Below are 20,472 nucleotides of genomic sequence, written 5' to 3' on the forward strand. Positions count from 1 at the left end.
GATTATTTACACGTAATGATAGACCTGTTGAGTGTATGCACAGTAGTCTGAATGGCCAAAGATTCCACGTGCAATCGCGGAAACAACTTTATTTCCGTGCCAATGCTGCAAGCGTTATCCCAGTTGATATCGTGTCCAGTAGACGCAACATGCTCTGCGAGGGCAATAGAAGCCGCTTTCTTGTTCTTGACGTTATTAAAGTGTTCCCGGAGCCTTCTTTTGTAGTTTCCTGTTTCGCCAATATATACGTGTTCACAGTCTTCGCAAGGAATTTTATACACCACACCGGGAAAGTCGCCTCTGTCCAACTTATCCTTGACATTTGTGAGACGGCCTCTGAGCTTGCGTGCTCGAACGTGAGCCACTTGGACATCGTAGCCGCGCAAAACCCGATCGAGAATTTCCCTGAAGCCTGGGACGTAAGGCACCGATGCGCGTTTTCCTGTAGAGATTGTGTGAGATTGAGCTGGGCGTTGCAGTTGTCGCTGCACCGAGTTCATGAATGAAGGCGGGTATCCGCAAGCAGCCAGCTCCCGTCGAAAGGTCTCCACATCTTCTAGTGCGTCTTCTTGCTTAGAGCAAATCCGCCGAGCGCGCTTCACAAGTGTTGACACCACTGAACGTTTATGGCAGGAGGGGTGCACAGAATTAAAGCTAAGGAAACGACCGGTATGTGTATCAGTCAGGCGGCTACCGTCTCATTTCACGAGGGCGTCAAGGAATGGAAGGCAGCCATCTGATTCTTCTTCCACGGTAAAACGTATCGCGGCCTCAATAGAATTTAGTCGCTATAAGAATCGTGGCAGGGCATCCCGGTGCAAAATACAAAAACAATCATCCACATATCGAAGAAAGGCTTTGGGCGGGGCAGCAAATGAAACGAGAGCACGGTTTTCAACAGCCTCCATGGTAAGGTTTGCGACAGTGACGGACACAGAAGAACCCACTGCAGTGCCATGCAGCTGCTTGTAGTATTTGCTCCTGAATATGAAGTAGGTGCTCTCTAAGCAGAACTGCAGCAACCTTAACAAATCAGGAATATCGATGGGCGTCCTGTCCGGCAATGATTGGTCTGACTCAAGGGCTGCCTTACACACGTCAACGGCCAGACTAACCGGTACACATGTAAAAAGCGACCGTACATAAAAAAAATGCTAGATCGTCATTGTCATCCAGCACCATGTCGTGTACCTTATCAATGAAGTCGCTGGAGTTCCTTAAGTGCGTTTCACTTTTTCCATCGAGCGGTGAGAGTACCCTGTGTAAGCCGAAAGCTTGTTGAGAGGCGACCTTGTAAAATCAACAACAGGACGGATTGGGACACCTGTCTTGTGAATTTTAGGCAGTCCGTACAAAGCTGGCGCAGATCCATTGCTGCAACGAGAATAATATAAAGACTTGTGTTGAGGCGGCACGAAGCGAAAGACGTCTGCGAGCAGCTTCTGGAGGTCCCTTTGAAGTTTGGCTGTTGGGTTGATGATGATATATACAGATGACGAAGATGCACAAGTGATGATGATATGTAAAGAGGAGGAAGATTCATTCACTTTTCGCGCTCACACTAATTCCCTCGCGCGGTGGAAGCGGCCGCCTGGCCGCCTGAGAGTATTATGAAATGCGTCGGGGATAAGGCTTTAAACGGGATACATGCGCTATCTCTGTCCCACGGCAACGGTGATCAGATGGAGTGCTAAGAGGGCACACGCGGTAATTAACAGGGGATGTCTGTTTGACGACCGTGTACGGTCCAATAAAACGACTGGTGAACTTGTCGCATAAGCCGGGAACGCGCAGTGGAGTCCAGAGAAGACCTTCGCCTCCAGGGGAAAAAGTCACACCACGGCGAGACGAGTCGTAGCGAGACTCGAGTTTCCTGGGAAAGGCCGGTGTTAACACTGGCCAGGTGTTGGCAGTGTGCGAGGCGAGACAAAAATTGTTCAGAAAAAGGAGCTGTTGAGGGTGCAGATGCCGAAAGGAACGAGACGTCCATAGCGAAACTCGGGGAGCGGCCGTTGACGAGGAAAAATGGAGAAAAGCCGGTAGTGCGTTTCGTAGCCGTATTGTAAGCGAATGTCACGAAGGGCAGGACTTCATCCCAGTTCGTGTGGTCGGGGTGGATGTACATTGCGATCATGTCCGAGAGGGTCCGCTGAAAGCGTGCCGTCAATCCGTTTGTCTGCGGATGGTAATTAGAAGTTGTCCTGTGAATGTTGTTGGAGGCACGCAAAGCTTGGTCAACAACAGAAGACAGAAAGACCTTGCCGCGATCGCTGAGGAGAACACGTGGGGCTCCATGGCGTAAAAAGATGTTGCGCAGAAAGAAATCGGCGGCTTCAGTGGCAGTCGCATATTGTAGAGAGGATGTTTCCGCGTAGCGGGTCAGATGGTCAACGGCCGTGACAATCCAACGATTCCCATTCGATGTTGTAGGAAGAGGGCCGTACAAGTATATTCCGACGACTTCAATACATATACAGTGAAACCTCGGTGATACGAATGTCGCGGGGTTACCAAAAATATTCGTATCATCCGAAATTCGTATCACCAGAAACATTGAAAATTGGTATGCGACAAAAGAAAATTGGCATACGTTTCGATTCAGTGTTTCTCAGGGCCGCAGCGACGTCATGAACAGCTCTGAATGATTACCGGCAAAGTTTTTAAAAGACGATCATACTTGTGCTCGTATATAAGGTGCATGCGTGCGTGTGTAATTAAATGAACGAGGTGTGTTGTGCCCAGTGACCACTAGTAGCTCCTTCCTAATCTTACTACGCTTTTCCTAATGAAACCAGGGTACTGCGGGGAAAGTGACTTAAGAAGCGTTTTGCACACGATAGATGGAGGCCAAGCTCCTTCGCCAAGACCGTTCGCTTCGTCTCTTGGGGTCTTCGTCCACGTTTATTGGGACTGCATGGCGGACCCGCAGCCCAAGTTTCAGCCTTGTTTCATATGACGTCTGATTGCGGGGACATGGCTTGCATCGACGTGGCAGGCACGTGTCACTGTACAAAGACGCTGCTGCCTCGAGCACAGGAGCACGGGTCAACGCGCCGAAAAAAAAAAAAAAAAGCGCGACGTCAACGTCATTAACCTAAACGCGAAGGCGCCTAAAGGCCTCCAATATTCGCGCGCACTATCTCGGAGGCAACGACGCACCGTTGATGGCCGCGCAGCGCTCATGCCCGCGCCCGCGCGTGACTGCCGCGTCTTCCGCGACAGCGCGGGTGGCACCTGTTCGTACCTGTGCGCTAGCGTGCGTTCGTATGAAACGTCGCGGGGTGCAAACGGGTTCGCAACAACCATACTCCAATACATTGCAGGCTAATGGCGCCTTGGCCGGGACCACAGAAAAATTCGTATCACCCCGAAATGCGTACGAGCCGTGATCGTATAACCGAGGTTTTACTATATATATATATCCTATAAAGAAATGCAGTTTCGAACAAAACTTTTCTGATGCGCGCGACCCGGGATTCGAACCTGTGACCTCGCTCGCAGCGTGACGCGTTAATACACTCAACGACGCCCAGCATTAGTTCTCCGGCATGCTGCATGCTAACAGCGAGCAATTTAGAGATATCATTTACAGCTGGCGGTACGCAGAGCTCTGAGGTGCTTCAGCGTGACAGGGACTTGTTCACTATCACCCGCAACGTGGCGCAAAGGGCGCACTTTGAAGGTCACCTCCCGCTCGTGTTTCGCTGGACTTGAGATGCGCGCCTCCGCCCTGAACCTTGACCTAGAATGCGTGGTTGCCCGTGCTCGTGCGCTTATCTCTTGAGCGAGCACGTACTGTGCTTTCACCGCAAAGTTTGCGTTGAAGCTCCGCGTGAAGGTCACTTCTATCGATGCAGCGGCCATGTTTACGAAAGGAGTGAGCTGCCACCCAGAAGAGCCAAAGTATGGGTTCTTTGTGCGTAATCGACACCTGCAGCGCGCTGCCCAAACACGAAGAAGGACGCCCGAAGAGAACACACAGGTACACACAGTGTTGTGACCCGGGTTTATCTCCATCCCACCGCTGACGCCAGTCCTTGCGACGTTAGGGTTGCGTCGCACCCGGACTTCATTTGTTAGTATGACTAAGTCTTCGCGTTGAGAAACTTATGCTCGCAGGTTTGGAAAACGAAAACAAAGAAGTTTACTAGCACTTTTTGTACACTTATTTACATAGTGAAAAGGTAAGAGTTCAGCGACAAGCGAACTGAATGAGCCATTAACCCAGGGCTCAAAGCTTCTTCTCCCACTTAGCACCGTCGGTATAACCCTTCAGGCTGGCTTCTCATTCTTTATTGTAGCCAATCACACACACGACACCACCCACCATGGCACCAGCCAATAACACACTGTCGCCGATGGGTCGTTGCACTCGTTGATGCAGCAAGAGTTCTGGCGGTCAGTGATACTCACGTGGGGTTAGCCAGGAGAACAAGATATCGGGCGAGTTGCTCTGCCTCTCCCCAGAGGGGCAGGAAAGGGTTTACGGCGACTTATAATTGCTCTTGTCAAAACATACGAGACAGGTCAGCACCGTAGCATCCCAAAGGAGCCACAGCGGCCCATTATAAAGGCGGCGCCAGCTTTGACGTCGCTCCTGATCCATCGGAGCTCGCAAGATTCTCTTCCCTTTGTGGGGCGCTTCCCGCTGCGGAGAGCCCGTTTCCGGAAAAGGTCAAGGTGTCCCGAGTCGCAGGAACGTATCTCCAGTCCACTCTCATAGACAACGCGTCTCCAGCGACGGTCAGTCACAGCAACAACACGAGCGCGAATTAACAACTGTCTCAGTTGTTAGTTCGGGCTCGTCCTGTGTATACCTTGCGTTCTTTTCGTGCGTCCTTCTTTGTGTTTGGACGGCGCGCTGCAAGTGTCCAGCTGCTAGACTTTCTGCGTATGGCATTCCAAATTGTTGCTATCGCATTCATTGCTGCGCCATTTAGGCGGAGCAGTTGCTTTTTTTTTATTGTGGTGTTATTCCAGTATAAACATATAACATGGTTCATTGCGAAGAGCCATGTAATTGGTGTATTGGACACTGTTCAGAAAAATAATGAGATATTGCTCGACTACTCAAGGAGTTATACTCGCATAACAAAATACGTTGCAGGTCAGAACAAAATAGGGTTCGTTGGTTCGTGGGGTTTAAAGTCTCAAAGCCACTCAGATTATAAGAGTTCACTGGAGGGCTCAGAATAATTCAGACCACCTGTGGGTCTTTAAAGTGTACTGACCTTGCACGGTACACGGGCATCTAGCATTTCGCCGCCATCGAAATGCGAGCACCGCGGCTCAGATCAAACCCACGTCTTTTCGGTCAGCAGCCGGGCGCCGTAACTACTGAGCCATCTCGAAGGCTCAAAAGAGCATAAGATTAATACAGTAGAACCTCGGTGATACGATCACAGCTCATACGAATTTCGGGGTGATACGAATTTTTCCGTGGTCCCGGCCAAGGCCCATTAGCCTGTAATGTAGTGGAGTACGGTTGTTGCGAACAGCTTTTCACCCCGTGACGCTTGATACGAACGCGCGCTACCGCGCAGGTACGAACCGGTGCTGTCGGCGCTGTAGTGGATGACGCGGCAATCACGCGCGGGCATGCTCGCCACGTCGCCAGTTTGCCATTCTTGAATAAGCCATCGGCGGCGCATCGTAGCCTCCAAGATTGTGTGCGCAAATCTTGGCCTTAATGCGCCTTCGTGTGCTTTCCCGTTTAGATTACAGATGGTGTTCGCGCTGTGCTCTTTTTTTTTTTTTGAAGCATGCTGTTGTGCACGAGGCAGCGTCGCTGCACTGTGCTTGCACGTGCCTGCCACGTCGATGCAAGCCATGTCTTCGCAATCCATGTCGCAATCAGACGTCCTAGCAGAAAGTTAAAGATACCTCCAGTCTTGATGCGCACAATATTCAAAGTCGATCGGCCAGTGAAGTATGTTCTGGATATAATTACGCCTTGTCTAACATACATATATAACACCGCACTTACAACAGCTCACTTCCCTGCGGATATGCAACTAGCCAGGGTGACCGTGATTTATAAAAAAGGAGACACGAACATTTCGGGAAACTACAGTGTCTATTCTTCCGTATTTTTCTAAGGGTTGAGATTAACTAATCCGCGTTTGTCTCAACGGCTTTTTTCTTAAACATTCCGTATTAACTGACTGTCTATATGGCTTTACGCAAAACAGATCTACGGAGCATGCGCTCCTTGTTTAAAAAGAATATATATTAAAAATTTTGAGACACAGCTCTTAACTATTGGTATTTTTGTTGATTTCAGCAAAGCCTTCGACTGCTCAAATCACGATATTCTTTTTGCGAAATTAGAGCACTATGGTGTACGCAGACACGCCCTTATCCTAATAAAGTCATACCTGGGTTCACGGTCTCAATACGTAGTCATTAACCATTACGCCTCACAGATTCTAAGCATTGCAAATGGCGTCCCTCAGGGTAGCATTTTGGGGCCACTGCTATTCAATGTATATATAAATGATGTTCCTAACATCAGCACTCATGCGAATATATTATATATGCAGACGACACCAGCTTATTTTTTTCTTCCAATAATATACAACATCTAGCAGAAAAAGCAAAAGACGCGCTCTCATCACTGGCCATGTGGTCATCAGTGAACTCTTTGAAAATAAACAAAACAGAAAACGAAAGCAGTACTTTTCCTTCCTAAAGAAAACAAGTATTTCTACGGCCCTCCTTATATTTAGGCGACACTGTGATCGAGTACGTAGAACACTTTAAATCATTAGGAATAACGTTCAGCAATACAATGTCATGGGATGCACATGTTAATAATCTTTCTTCAACACTCTCTAGAATCACAGGAATCACTTCGCGTAACAGATATATTTTTCCAACCAAAACTAAGCTTACTTTGTACTATGCTTTCTTTATTCCCACATAAGCTATTGCCTGCTAGTCTGGGGCAATACAACGTTGTCAAACATACTAAAACTACTAACCCTGCAAAAGAAAATGCTCCGCGCAATTGTAAATGGGTCCTATGATTCGCCCACTAAGCATATCTTCCTACAATATAATATTGTACCTGTAAACAAATTATTCGACTACAGATTTGCATGTTTTTATAAAACAATAACAAGAACAAATGATTCCTTTTTTTCTAAAATTGTTCCACTTGCGTTTCGCCACTCATCATATGACACCAGAGTACAATGTAGTTACGTATTACCAAAGTGTAGAACAAATTATGGTTTTTCTATGTTGAGTTATACTGTGCCAAAGTTCTTGAATACCTCATTTTATGATTGCCTAAATACTATGTCTCGTTCTGCCATTCGCAAGAGCATTATTCGGCAATCTGTGCCAACGTAATATCAATGTTTCCATGTCTTCATTCACTGTATCAATTTGTTATTGTTTTACACTAACAGTACTGTTGCCAATTATGACACATAGGTCTTTTTGTCAACATTATTTTTTATTTAGTTTTTTAATCGTTTTTTTTTGCACATGCACTTACACGAACTCTCTGTACAGTGGTTGTTTCTGCTTTGTGCCTACTGCTGACATGTAAGGATGGCCAGGCTCGTCAAGCGGCGTAAAATTCGCTGCTTTTTTTCTCGCCATTCCTAGTTTGTATGTGCAAACTGAAATAAAGATTTGATTTGAAAGGTGGACGAGAACCGAAAGCGGAAACGGACGGTCTTGGCGAAGGTGCTCGCAACGTGCACGATTGTTGGGGACGCGCACACGTGCCAACTCTCCGATTCGCACAGCAGTTTCTCGTATTTTCTGCAAACCTCCCACTGTGCGAGCACGGCCACCAATCTACAGAAAAAACATCCCCAACACCACCGCAACAAGAAATAACAACAAAGACAGTGGCTCTAAAATTTTCTGGCCTTCTATCGCACGTAAAGCGCTCCGTAAGTCACTTTCTCCGCAGCACTCTATTCTCATGCGAAAAAGCGCACTAAAATTGGGAAGGGGCTACTAGCTGTCACGTGTCGCAACACATCTGGTTTATTAATTACACACGCGCGGCGCCGCACGCACCGTATATTTACGAGTACAAGTATGATATTTGGCGTCTAAAAACTTAGTGGCAATCATTCGAGCTGTTCATGACGTTGGTGCGGCCCTGAGAAACAATAAATGAAACGTACGGCAACTTTCTTTTGTCGCATGCTAATTTTTTCATGTTTTCTGGTGATACGAATTTCGGATGATACGAATATTTTCGGTGATCCCGCGAGATTCGTATCACCGAGGTTTTACTGTATGTAGGCAAGAAGAGGCAAGAGGTAAAGTAACTTACCTCCACACCAAGTACTTAATACCTATCAAATACCTTGAAGGCTCTACTATCATACTACGTAATGGGAGCCAGATGTTCAATGGCATCGCATCTCAGTTATTACAGCCCACAACGCTGCTACCAATGCTGTTGGGCATTTCTGCAAGCGCAAGGACAGTGAACAGTTCCAAAATTTTCGTCAGCAATCTCTGGTAATCTTCACCAGATGCAACTGCGCGGAATAATTTGTAGTTAATAATCACACAAGTACATGTTGCAAAACTTGTAGGGAAGGTTGTTTCAGTCCACTAACGTGAAACCTGTGGAGGGGCGAAGCATGCAGTGTGCGCCGGTGTTTCCTACCACAAAATCGCTCCTAATGGGCAATGAGAAACAGAAGAGAGATTAGGTAGAGGACCCGCAGTCCACTTTTAGTTAAAGTACACGCTGAGAATCTTTATTGTTCAAGTGCGCACAAGAGAAATCTCCCACCGGCACTACATTGCAGGTCAAGATCCAACGCGGTGGCCGGTCAACGGTTGTGCAGCGCGAGCAGTCGGTTTTTTTTTTTTTTTCTATCAAGAAACTCGCTATCAGATGCTGCCTACGTCGGCGTTGTCTCTCGCGGGCGAGGGCGCGTTCTCGTTCCTTGCGAGCTGGTAGTTTAGCGTTCCTCGCAGAAAGAGCGTTTTCATAGTCAACGCGCGCCATTCGCTCTCTCTCTCGCCACACGGTGAGCGCTGAGGCGGTGGCGCCTTCTCTTGCGCTCAAGCATATGGACCGTTCCGACAGCAGACGACGATGCACGATGCACGCCGACACGCCGAGACCCTAAGGTGCGTCGCCCCTAAAGAAGCAAGCAGATTTGGTCTTCTCTTTTCAGCAGCACTATGATCGCGCTTCCCAGGTTTTAATGTGATATCTAGGGAGAAGTCACTAGGTTTTTAGTATAGCACAGACAATCAGCAACCATAATGTCTGCACTGCTGAATGCCTTCACCGCACACCGAATGAACCACAACACGCCGCTAACGAAGTCCTGCAGTTGTTGGCATGGCGAATACAAGTCTGCCTGTCGAAATGCTGGCTCCATAGACATTCCCTGTTTGATGATTTATTCATCGGTCCCTGCCCTGTAACCCATCTTCCTCTTCTCGGTGTATTTTCTTGTGTGTAGTATATATGTTCAGATGAGACGGAAGCTACCTACCCAACGTTAATTCGGCTGGCGTTTTGTGCGTTGTATATAGCATGCAGTGTCGTATGCTGCCCAAAGCGTATGCTGCCCGTATCGCGAAAGCCGACAGGAGAGGCTGCCATCAGTCAGTCAGCTAATTTCTTCAGCGCAATCTTTTTTTTCTTTACAGCCTCACGTTCGCTTTGTCCGTTTGTAGTGTGCTTGCATAGTGTCGATGCTGCGTGTTTGCTTCATGTTCATTCTCAAGACGCATTGGACTTCCGATGAAACAAATTATGCTGTATATATTGTCGGAAAATGTCTCTTTCGGTACGCGCAAATTAGCTAAAAGTGTATTGGCATATATGTGGCTGCATAAATAGACGAAGTGGCGAGGCCAATGATACTGAGCGTGCGGCCAGGCAGCCTGCCTTGCAAGTGTCCCTAAATGCAATAACCTAATGAAACCAACAGACTATGAAACCAAGGAAAGTATAGAGGACATTATTTGTAGTCTTTAACTGTAGTGCAGTAATTCTGACATAAATGTACAGAAACTAAAGTGGATGAAAAAACAACTTTGCTGCCGCTGGGGACCGATGCCCCAACAATCGAGCTACGGCGGCGGTCGTTTTCCCATCCACTTTTTTCGGCATTTTTGTGCCTGGGCGTCCTTGGATTCCCGCTGCTCTGTTACCCTTCTATGCCTTTTTCATATATACTACTATAACTCGTGGATCAGTCGACTCTCGCTTGAAATTCCTTCACGCACATCTAGTCGGCTTCATAATCATCTCAGTTCCAGACGCATTTTTGACCGCACAGAATCATTCAATAATTCTGCATTGACGCGTGCCATCGCACCGTCACTTCCAGGTGATATTGTTTCGTTAAAAATCCTGCCAAATTTTGTGAACAATTGCAACTTTATATCTTCTCTGGACTTTGTATAACAATGTTTTTCTTTTTTTGTCTTTTACTACATATGCGGTGATTTCTTTTCCCCTTCCGATGTAAAAGTTTCTTCGCTTAGCCTTCAATGTGGTTCCTTTTATGCTTTATTTATTGTCATTTTTCTGTAACCCGCGCACCCCTCTTAATGCTCGTCTGGGACCTGTAGGCAGTGGCGTAGCCAGGGGGTGGCACACCGGGCCCGTGAACCCTCCCTTCCCACCGAATTTTTTTAGCCATGGCATTCACAGCCTACAATGACACTTGACCACATCTGCCTGCCCGGTCCCCACTTCAGATCAAGGAGGTGCCCTCCACCCCCCCCCCCCCCAAAATTTCTGCCTACGCCCCTGCCTGTAGGGTAATATGCATAAATAAATAAATAAATAAATAAATAAATAATAAATAAATAAATAAATAAATAAATAAATAAATAATGACTTTTATATGTCCTACTGTAGTTGCGTATGTAACTTCAGTGTCTTGTTCTGCTATAATTTCGTTTGAGGATGAATGTCGTGTCAGTGAGCGGCACAGTTTGAAGTAAAACTTTTTCTGTTACTTTCACTATGCCATCGAAATCGCTAATACATTTGTCCTAGGGCTTGCATTTCGGTCCTCCCTAGGCAGCGTTTCCTTTCAGCTGTTTGTATGCTGCTTGATTTTTTTTACTACTTCCCTATCCCTTTAACGTTATACCTCAAGAGGCTGTAGTAACATGGTGAGCGATATCTACTGCCATCTTGCGTTGTGTGTTGAGAACGAACACTCTCAAAATAAAATGTCAAACACCGGCGCTAAGACGCATTGCAACGAAGCAGTGACCCCCGCTATCCCCTTGGAGCATATTGTCTAATATAATTGAAAGCCACATATATAACAAATTTCAGCAAATTAAAAGTCCAGTGGCAGTAAATGTTAGAACGGTGTCTTGACAAACGCTCAATAATAATTATTTTGTGGTCATTTTTCTAGATCCTTACCAGCATCCCTGATGTCGTTACGATCTCTGATGTCAACGCCGACGGCGTATTTGAATGCGCGAATGCCAAGTTAACTGACACGAAAGCCAATCCTCAAGAGGCCACGTACGTAGTAACGCTCATGGATGGCGCTGACGCTAACAAGTGAGTACGTTTTTTAGAGGCGAAAGCATCTTATACTCGGGGCAGTGTCTGTACTGGGGCGTCCGCACCCATACTGCGCATGCGCCAAATCTCCCCCCTCTCCTTGCGTGAGCGCGAGGAGGTGGCGTAAGAGCTGCCTCCGCTTCGTTTCTCCTCTCCCGTTTCTCTCTCTCCGCCACAGATGTGCGCTCGTATATAATGCGGCGCGCGCTAGCTCCCGTTGCACTCTCCTTCGCAACGGCGCTATGGACGCTCGCTAAGCTGAACGTAAACGGCAACGCCGGCAAGCGAATCTCGAAGCTGCGAGGCTGCGAAAGCGCGCGTTCGCTGTGCTTCCGTCATTCTCTCTCTGTGCAACGGTGTGCGAAACGCCATGAACAACGTCAACGTCGGCTCTAGTTGCAGCGCCACCGCCGAGGAGCAGAGGAAGGCTCGGGAAGCCGAGCGTAAACGTCAGCGTGGGCAAGCGGTAATTCAAACGCCTCGACAACCACCGTCTCATGAGTCACATAAGAGAAACGTAAACTCGATGCACACCCCCCGCGATGCTTTCGCATCCCACCATAGTTGCCCGTAAGGGGAGATGATGTATATATTTTTTTAGGAGCGAGGCTTCTCCGTCCATCTCTTTGTCATCCGTGTCCGTGCTTACACAGCACAGTGTAAAATCGAAACACCAGGTTTCGCAATAAACTAATATCAATCATAATTGTGGCAGAGCAATATAAAACACCTGCAAGCACAAACCCTTTGTACTAGTCGGCGACTTCAACGTACACATTATGGACCTTAGGATCTAGCTTTGTCGTCGACTCTAACTGTCCGCTTCACAGTTTATAGAAAACCGTTGCTATAGAGTCGAAACATATATCTGTGTATGTGAATCAAAAAAGAGGTTTACAATAACGAACATCAAACATAATTGTGACTGAACAATATAAAACACCTACAAGCACAAACCCTTTACACTAATCGGCGACTTCAATGCAGACATTATGGACCGTCCTAAGACCTAGGTTTTTCGTCGACTCTTTATGTCACTTTAGGTCACTCTACATTATATGGCGCAATGCTCGGGTAACGTACGGATACTCACCCATACGATACCGAGAGCTTCGCCCACTCGTCATGATTCATTTCGTGGAGATGCGTGTTCTTTTTTTTTGTTCTTCCATCATAGCAGCATCGAAAACCACTCGATTTGCTCTTTTTCCTTCATTCTTGTGCAACGATGCGTACTATCTTTGTTTCTCGCTTAAGTACCCTTCAAAAAACCGGCAAGCTACAAAGTGCCTTCAATAGCTTCCTAATAATATCTCGATGTGGTTACTTTCGGTATCGGTGTCAGGGAAACGTACGTGATCCGAGGTCATGTCGTAAAATGTGGTCAAGTGCGACCAGAACACCTCGACTACGGAGAATAAAATAAACTGGCGCAGCAAATTTCGTCACGCAGCTATCCCTGGGAAAGGTTCTCTCGCTAATTTCCTTCACACTTTTCCTTGCAGTATCAACCTAACACTTCATCTCCTACACACAGCGTATTGGCTGAGAATATTTTTTGCAGAAAGCTTTTCAGTCAATTCGCAAGTTTTCGGCTGCGTTGACGTAGCTTCGAAAAAATGCCTATTTTCGGCAACTCATAAGGAAGCACGCCGCAGCGTCGTTGGAAAGATACTAAAAGACAGACAAGAAAGGAAAAAGAAAGGCTAAAATCTCGATATATGAGTACGCACACTATCAAGCGTCCCGTCTGAGTATGTCACGCCCCATTCGAGAAACCGGTGAGTGCCGGGCAGCACAGGGAATCGAACGTATAGGCTCACGCATTAGAAGCGGCTACCACTGCAACTCGGCTACTGCTGCGGTTAACGGTTAACCTGAAACGTATCACGTGCTGAACTCACCTTCTGCGTGTTTTCTCTTTCCGGTCCTTTAGCCCCAGTTGGAACACAGGTATCGTTGTCCACCGTGTGGGCAGAAAGAAATTTACGAAAAAGCGTCGCGCAACACGAGTGCGGTCATAAAACGAATATCCGCCCAACATGCGATGAGCGCGGCAGAGTGCGCGCGCAGTGCAAGCAAACCCACGGCAGGCACAGCCGCACCAGCACACTAGGCCAATACGCTGCGTCTCAGAAGCCACGATTTGGACCGATAGTGCGAGGAAAAGAAGCTTCATCGAGAGTTCGCTTTCCAAAACTGGATGTGTTACGTAGCTTATTTCCTAGCTTATTTCTCTCTCTGACGTGGCGATCACGTGTTGTGCCAAGATTGTTTTGCTTCGCTCGTGTGGCGCAAAGTTCTCTCATTTGTCTTCTGGTTCTTTACGTTTAGGTGGTCTTTACGTATTAGATGTATTGCCTAATCTCATTCCGGTTCTCTCGGTCGCCTTCTAGTCGGCTGTTCGTTGCGACATTGGCTGGGACAAAGAGATACTGCAGCGTTTATACCTATGCGAAAGCGTTTCTTGGCTCTGTTGGCGATAGCACTGCATGCAGCTGGTGTCCGCAAATGCCTTGGCCCCAAGGCAAGTGACCCAGCTCACCGCAACTGACGCCGGCGCCTAATTGCCGCCGTAGCCACCTGCGGCCACTGCGACCTAGGACAGCGGAATACCCGCAGCAGGAGGGAAAGTCCCGACTCCAAAGGTAGAAGGAAAGCGTATAGGAATAGTCGGTGCACTGCGTAAACCTGCCGACGTAGCATCTACGCAGGAAGCGCGCCCTTGTACGCCGTATCAGTTGGTTTTTAACACACCTCGACAACACCACTTTATATGCGTCGACATGCAAGCTACTTGCTGTAAGTTCATCTTTACAGCGTAAAAAAGGATGGACAAAAGGAGAGAAGCTACATTACAAGCGCTGACCAACAACTTAAGAATTTTTATTAGAACGACAAATATAGACCAGCAACCGGCGCACAATTGTTACCACACATCTGAGCCTGATAAGAAAACTCAGTGTCATGTAAGGCAATCGATGGTGCTCTCACGCACATGTCGGCCAACCGCTTGATATGGTAAGCCTCTACCAGTTCCCTTGTTCTTTTTTCAGCGTGGCGGTACGAGATTGTGGTATCCTGGAATGCCGGAGTGCACCAACAACCGGCACGGTGCACGGAAAGATGGCTCGAAGGCGCACCTTTGAGTGAACTACTCAATAATTTAATTGTTGGGTTTAACGTTCCAAAACCACGATCAAATTATGACGGACGCCGTACTGGAAGGCTCCGGAAATTTCGAGCACCTGAAGTTCTTTAACGTGCACCCGAATCTAAGTGCACGGGCCTCAAGCATTTTCACCTCCATCGAAAATGTGGCCACCGCGGCCGGGGTTCAATCCCGCGACCTCCGGGTCAGCAGTCGAGCACCATAGACCACCATGGCAAGCTTTAAGTGTATTACAATGCTCTCCGAGACGAATAATATTTGTCTCTGAGGGCATGTAATTCACTTGATGGAGGAGCATATTATTCGCCTCAGAGAGCAATATAGTTAACTTAATTAAGCGCCTTCGAGCAATCTTTCCCTGCACTGTGCCCATTGTGGGTGCACTCCTTCTTTGCAGGATACCACAATCTTGTACCACCAGGCTTATCAAAGAACAAGGGAAGTGGTAGAGGCTTACCATATCAAGATGTTTTTGCCGACTGTACGTCTAGCAAAAAAAAAACAAAAATTGGCCGCGTATCTGCGTGCTTCGCTGCAAATGTCGTGTAAAGACGATAGAAGAGGCGCTGTGTGAGATATGGACGCCATCTGGCAATACGTCGGGAAACATGAGTGCTGTGTTGCGTGCTGGTAGTCCCGGCGCAGCAGCAGGCGAAGACCGGCGGTGACCAACGCGACCGGCGGGGACGCCAGCCAGCCCGAAAACGCGGTTTGGCGCGAAGCGCTGAAGCAGAGAAACGTCCGCACTCAACGAGTACTCTCCACACACTCTTTTATTTACACGTCGCCTGGGTAAAACAGGAACGCCAGAGCGGCGCCCACAACCGGCAGCCTGAAGGCCGCCCACAACGCTGCTTTTTCATTTTTCAAATATTTTTTTTCACCTTCTTGGCCTTCTCAAAACTAAAGTTTTTCAACACCAACCCATGGCATTCGTACAGTGCAATACAGAACCGAAACCGAAACACAACAATGAGCTCGTGCGAAGGGCACGGAGTAAGGCAAATTTCAGCGCAGTCGCATTTTCAGCTTTGTTGAAACAGCGCTCACTAGACGACGACGAATTAAAAGAAGGCACAGGACAGGCAGCGCCTGTCCTGTGCCTTCTTTTACTTCGTCGTCGTCTAGTGAGCGCTGTTTCAACAAAGATGAACGCATGCCAACTCGCTCAAGCTTCCATTCTTATGCATTTTAAGCGCAGCTTAAGAAACTAGGGTCCTTAAAATTACGTATGTATGCATTTTCTATTAAAGGAACACGCCACCTAATACTTACCTAGTGATGTTGCACCTCAGATATGCATGATATTTACTTTTTGATCGACAACGTTCACAAGTATGAACACAAGTTCACGTTCACAAGTATGAACACAAGTTCACAAGTTCAAGACGGCTGGCCCTTGGGCAAGTGGTTCAACTTTGGCCGAGTGGCTGAATCGAGGGACGTGCCGACAGACAGACAGACAGACAGACAGACAGACAGACAGACAGACAGACAGACAGACAGACAGACAGACAGACAGACAGACAGACAGACCAAAATTTCTGCGTTTAAGTTCCCCAAGAAAGACTATCGTCTTTAAAAACAGAACAGGGAATGCGTTATAGAGAACAAGCGGTCTACTCCATTCTCGAGTTATTTTGGTTTAGATTGTAGCAGGCTTGTGCTCTCTGCCTTCTTCACCGATATTTCCCTCACCTAGCCCTGCGTTATAAAATCGGAGGCGTCAAAATTTTGGCCCAAGTAGCACGATTGCATAAGGAGCGAGCAGGCGTGCAATCTAGAAGGCGTCGCTTTATCCCAGAGGATAGGACCCTCCAGCTTCTATGCGTGCGGTTGTAGGTTGGGAACGAGTGGCAGTTACAGTTTTTCCTTTCGAATTTAATCTGCTTTTATACCAAAGTTTTCGTTAGAGCGATTAAAGAAGCAAAGTTAGAACGCAATCACGAGCCTGTGCGGACAAAGAAAACGCGCATAATACAGTCTCGCGAGAGAGAACCGGCGTGGCGGCGATGATGCGTCTACTGTGGCCTCTGCGACTAGTTCCGGGTACGCCTTGGGTACGCAATGGCAGGCTGCTGAAGCTAATCGCGGAGGCCACGCCTCAAACCTGACCCAACACTTTGTGCGCCAGCAACGGTTCCCTTTACCCCACTCAGCGTCTTCAAAGCGCGCACGTCACGTGGCGGATTAGGCGCGAATTATGGCGCCGTCTCGCGGGGGCAGTGTCGAGATTTAAATCAGTGTGGACAACAAAAGCTTCGGATGAAGATTTTAAAAGCTACCGCCAAGAGGTATAAAACCTGTGCGTGGCGACATACGCATAATTGAGTAATCACGTGACAGCAACGTGACGAAGAGTATCAAGCTATGACGTCAGCAAACTGACGAGTCGTCTGCTACATTTCACACGTCCACCTCGACCTTATGGCACCAGTTCTACAGAAAAGCGGAGCTGCCAGCAACTATAGACCATGTCGTCGTCGCTTCCGGCCATGAGCGTCCGCCTAGACGCGAGCACGTGGAGGTGGAAAGCCATTTCGTTTTTCATCCCTTCGCATCGGACGCCGAAATGTTGTGAGCAATACACATGGTCGCATTCGTCATATTCGATCGCTATCGACATCTCCAACGTCACACCTTTTGCAGCTCTCTTTGACGTTTTCGCTAATGGCGATCACGATAAGTCTGAAAAAAGAGCCACCCCCTTTGTGTCTAGACTTCTAACTTCAAATAAATTAGCTTTAAATCGTCTATTCCATATCAAATTTCGTCACAGCATTCCTTGCAAGCCCGCAAAGCTCATGCTGTAGTCAGTTTCATGTCAGATTACTGTCCTATTTTAGTGTCTACGCTCCTCTAAGCTACATGAGCCATTTGAACCTTCCCCTGCAAAAACGCGATGAATGAGTCAGAACACCGTCGATCGCTTTGGTAAACAAAAATACAGTTTCATTACAATTTCGTGAGCCGCTGTAAGCTGCTTATATAAAAACGAAAGCTGCGTTCATGTGCAGTTGAGGTTATGCAGTTGGTTCCCGAAGGGAGCCATAGCTGCTGAATCGTCCACCATATTGGGAAACCAGCTGTCGTTCATGTAGGGGCTACGCTCAGAGGTGTTGTGGTATTGGATATCATCGCAACATCCATGACAAGATTTCTGTAAAAAAAAAGTAATAGGACATGAAGCGTTCATGCATGACATCGATGAAATTGTATAGATAACATGACTGACAGCACAAGTATTTCATCACAGGACATGAATCAAGTGCACGCGTAAAGGAGTTGTGTGAATACTGATTTTGGAAACTTATCCGAATAGTGCCAGAAGCGAATCCAACGAACAGAATACCGGATTACATAATGATACATTATTATATAATGCATAATGACGCAATTGTACTATATCCTGACGGTGTTACGCATTTTTTATGCTATACTTGCTGTCATGATGCAACTTGTTGCTGTTTTTTTTTGCTGCTTATCTATTAATTTCTTTTTCACTGTTATTTTCTTTTTTCTAACATCTGCATCAGCCTAAACATGGAAATTTCTTTGCTATGTCACAATTTGTGAGCCCTTGTATGCATCCAATACGTTATGTATAGAATCGCACCATATGCCCTCCTCATCCTATGCCTCTTCGAGGGCTGTGAGGTATACCTAAATAAATAAATAAGTTCTTGGACAGCTACCCAATGTTAAAGATTCATTATTCGCAATTACCGTATAGTGATGACGACTTATCAGTATTCACATTTTAGCACTAAAAGTACAAATCTAGCATCAGGACCAGGTAATCAGATTCATCACATGCCCAGAACTCTCCAAAGAGCGCGAATGGTCGATAGAAAGTTGGGCTAGTTTTGTAGGAACTGAACGGAACAAGGTTAGTTGTGACAGCGTTGGTTGTGCAGACGCGAGTACAAAACCTCAGAAACAGGCGCTTTTGTTGTCTTTTTGTCCTTATATTTTGTCCCTGTTTGCATGGCTGACCTTTACGCGAATGTTCCTTGTATAGCTGATTAAGTATGGCTCCTCAAGGTACGTAGCCTACTTCACTGCATTTGTTGTAGTTCTGTGCTGATTCCCTGCTCATTTATGCATAGTTGAAATTTTGAGATATTTGCAAAGTAATCGAACCTTGTTCACAGTGATGAATTGTGTCAATTTTATTCCATTACTCACACACTCCTAATGCATGACACGGGACGTACCTGTTACATGTATCCATACCTGAAGAAGAGACGCAAAGTGGATAAATCTATGCCATTTCGTGGCATGCATGACAGCGCATAACCTGAAGGGCGTGCATGACATGTCATGGTACTATAAGTGTGACGTTAATCACATGGCTTATTTGGCGTGCACCATATGTAAGGACATGAATCGCACGCAGTGATTTGACAATAACATGCATCACTTGTTTCATGGGACATAACATGAGTTTTTCTAATTTTTTTACGAATGTCTGCCTTTAGGCATAATAATTCTTGGTTCTTAAATAGACATACAAATTTGCTTCATGTTTGTAACATGAGTTGGGAAAGAAATCTGACATGCAAGAGTTGCTTGAATGCTGTGAAACTCAACTTTTAACCAAGTACTTGCGTAAAATGCTAGGCATCACAAGCGCGTAAACTTTACCGTGAGCACGATTCGATCTTAATGCGCAGTAGCATAGAACGCATAGTATGACATCTCTGCAGACATTCGAAATCCTACGCAACGGTGCTTGACAAGGGGAGGTTTTGTAACGGGTGCAAAAAAAAAAAAGCGCTATACTAGCACCCTTTGAGAATTTTATATTTAGCACTTATATGTAAACCTCCTCCCACGCCACGTATTTGCGTAATTTTCTTGCAGCAAAGTCACTCGATGAGAGAAATTCGAGGGCTTTTCGTTCTTTCTCTCTTCAAGCATTTTCTGTCTCTGAAAACATCAGAATTGCCATCAATATGCATTTTCCCTCACGCCAAAACTTCATCTTTCAATGTTGAGCAGCCACGCTATTCACAGCCGTGACTCGGAGTATACTGTGCTCCTACAAACGTATTGCACGGTGGCGCGAAATTCCATCCTACGGATCGTGCGTCGCGCAAAAGCTTTTTCAAACTCGACTTCGATATATCTACCTAAAGATTGCCCTTGATCCTGTAATTTTATTGTCAGTGGTCCTACTGGCAGAAACACTCAAGTACTGAGCTGTACCATTCTTAAGATTAATTAGTAAAAATGATCATTCTTTAAATATTAGAGTCACCGAAAAAACGACTGCTGTTTCCGTTGAGAGGTATATCTTACTTTTAATGACGTGCGACGTTAATGGTCTGATTCAAATTAAATGCTTCGCACAAGTGTTTTTCAGTGCTTCTCATACCTATAAGTTCATAATCTATATTCGTTTTCAGAAAAGCCATTACTTTCCACGTGACACCGGGCGATACACAGGACGGTATCCAGTACTATTACGATAATAGTAAGTGCCTTTTATGTGCCTTCAGATGCGTTTTTTTCCCTCCGTCTGTGGAAATCCTTCATGGGCGGAACAGAAACGATAAGGTAATGTAATAAAGATCTTACGTAAGACAAGTGGGCGTAGTGTTAAACGAATGTTTTCTTTGTTTCGTATCTCGTGACGTGAATTAATAACGTCAGGAAACCGTCGAATTCACCAACCCAACCAGGGGCGTAGCCAGAAATTTTTTTCGGGGGGGGGGGTTCAACCATACTTTATGTAGGTTCGTGCGTGCGTTTGTAT

The 20,472-nt window shown here is 46.6% G+C and overlaps 1 pseudogene; it reads left to right on the top strand.

The window, feature by feature from the left end:
- Nucleotides 1-6,755: 6,755 nt before the first annotated feature.
- On the top strand, nt 6,756-7,356 carry LOC125758842 (uncharacterized; annotated as a pseudogene).
- Nucleotides 7,357-20,472: the final 13,116 nt, after the last annotated feature.

Source organism: Rhipicephalus sanguineus, chromosome 6, assembly GCF_013339695.2.
Source record: "Rhipicephalus sanguineus isolate Rsan-2018 chromosome 6, BIME_Rsan_1.4, whole genome shotgun sequence".
NCBI classification, from domain to species: Eukaryota; Metazoa; Arthropoda; class Arachnida; order Ixodida; family Ixodidae; genus Rhipicephalus; species Rhipicephalus sanguineus.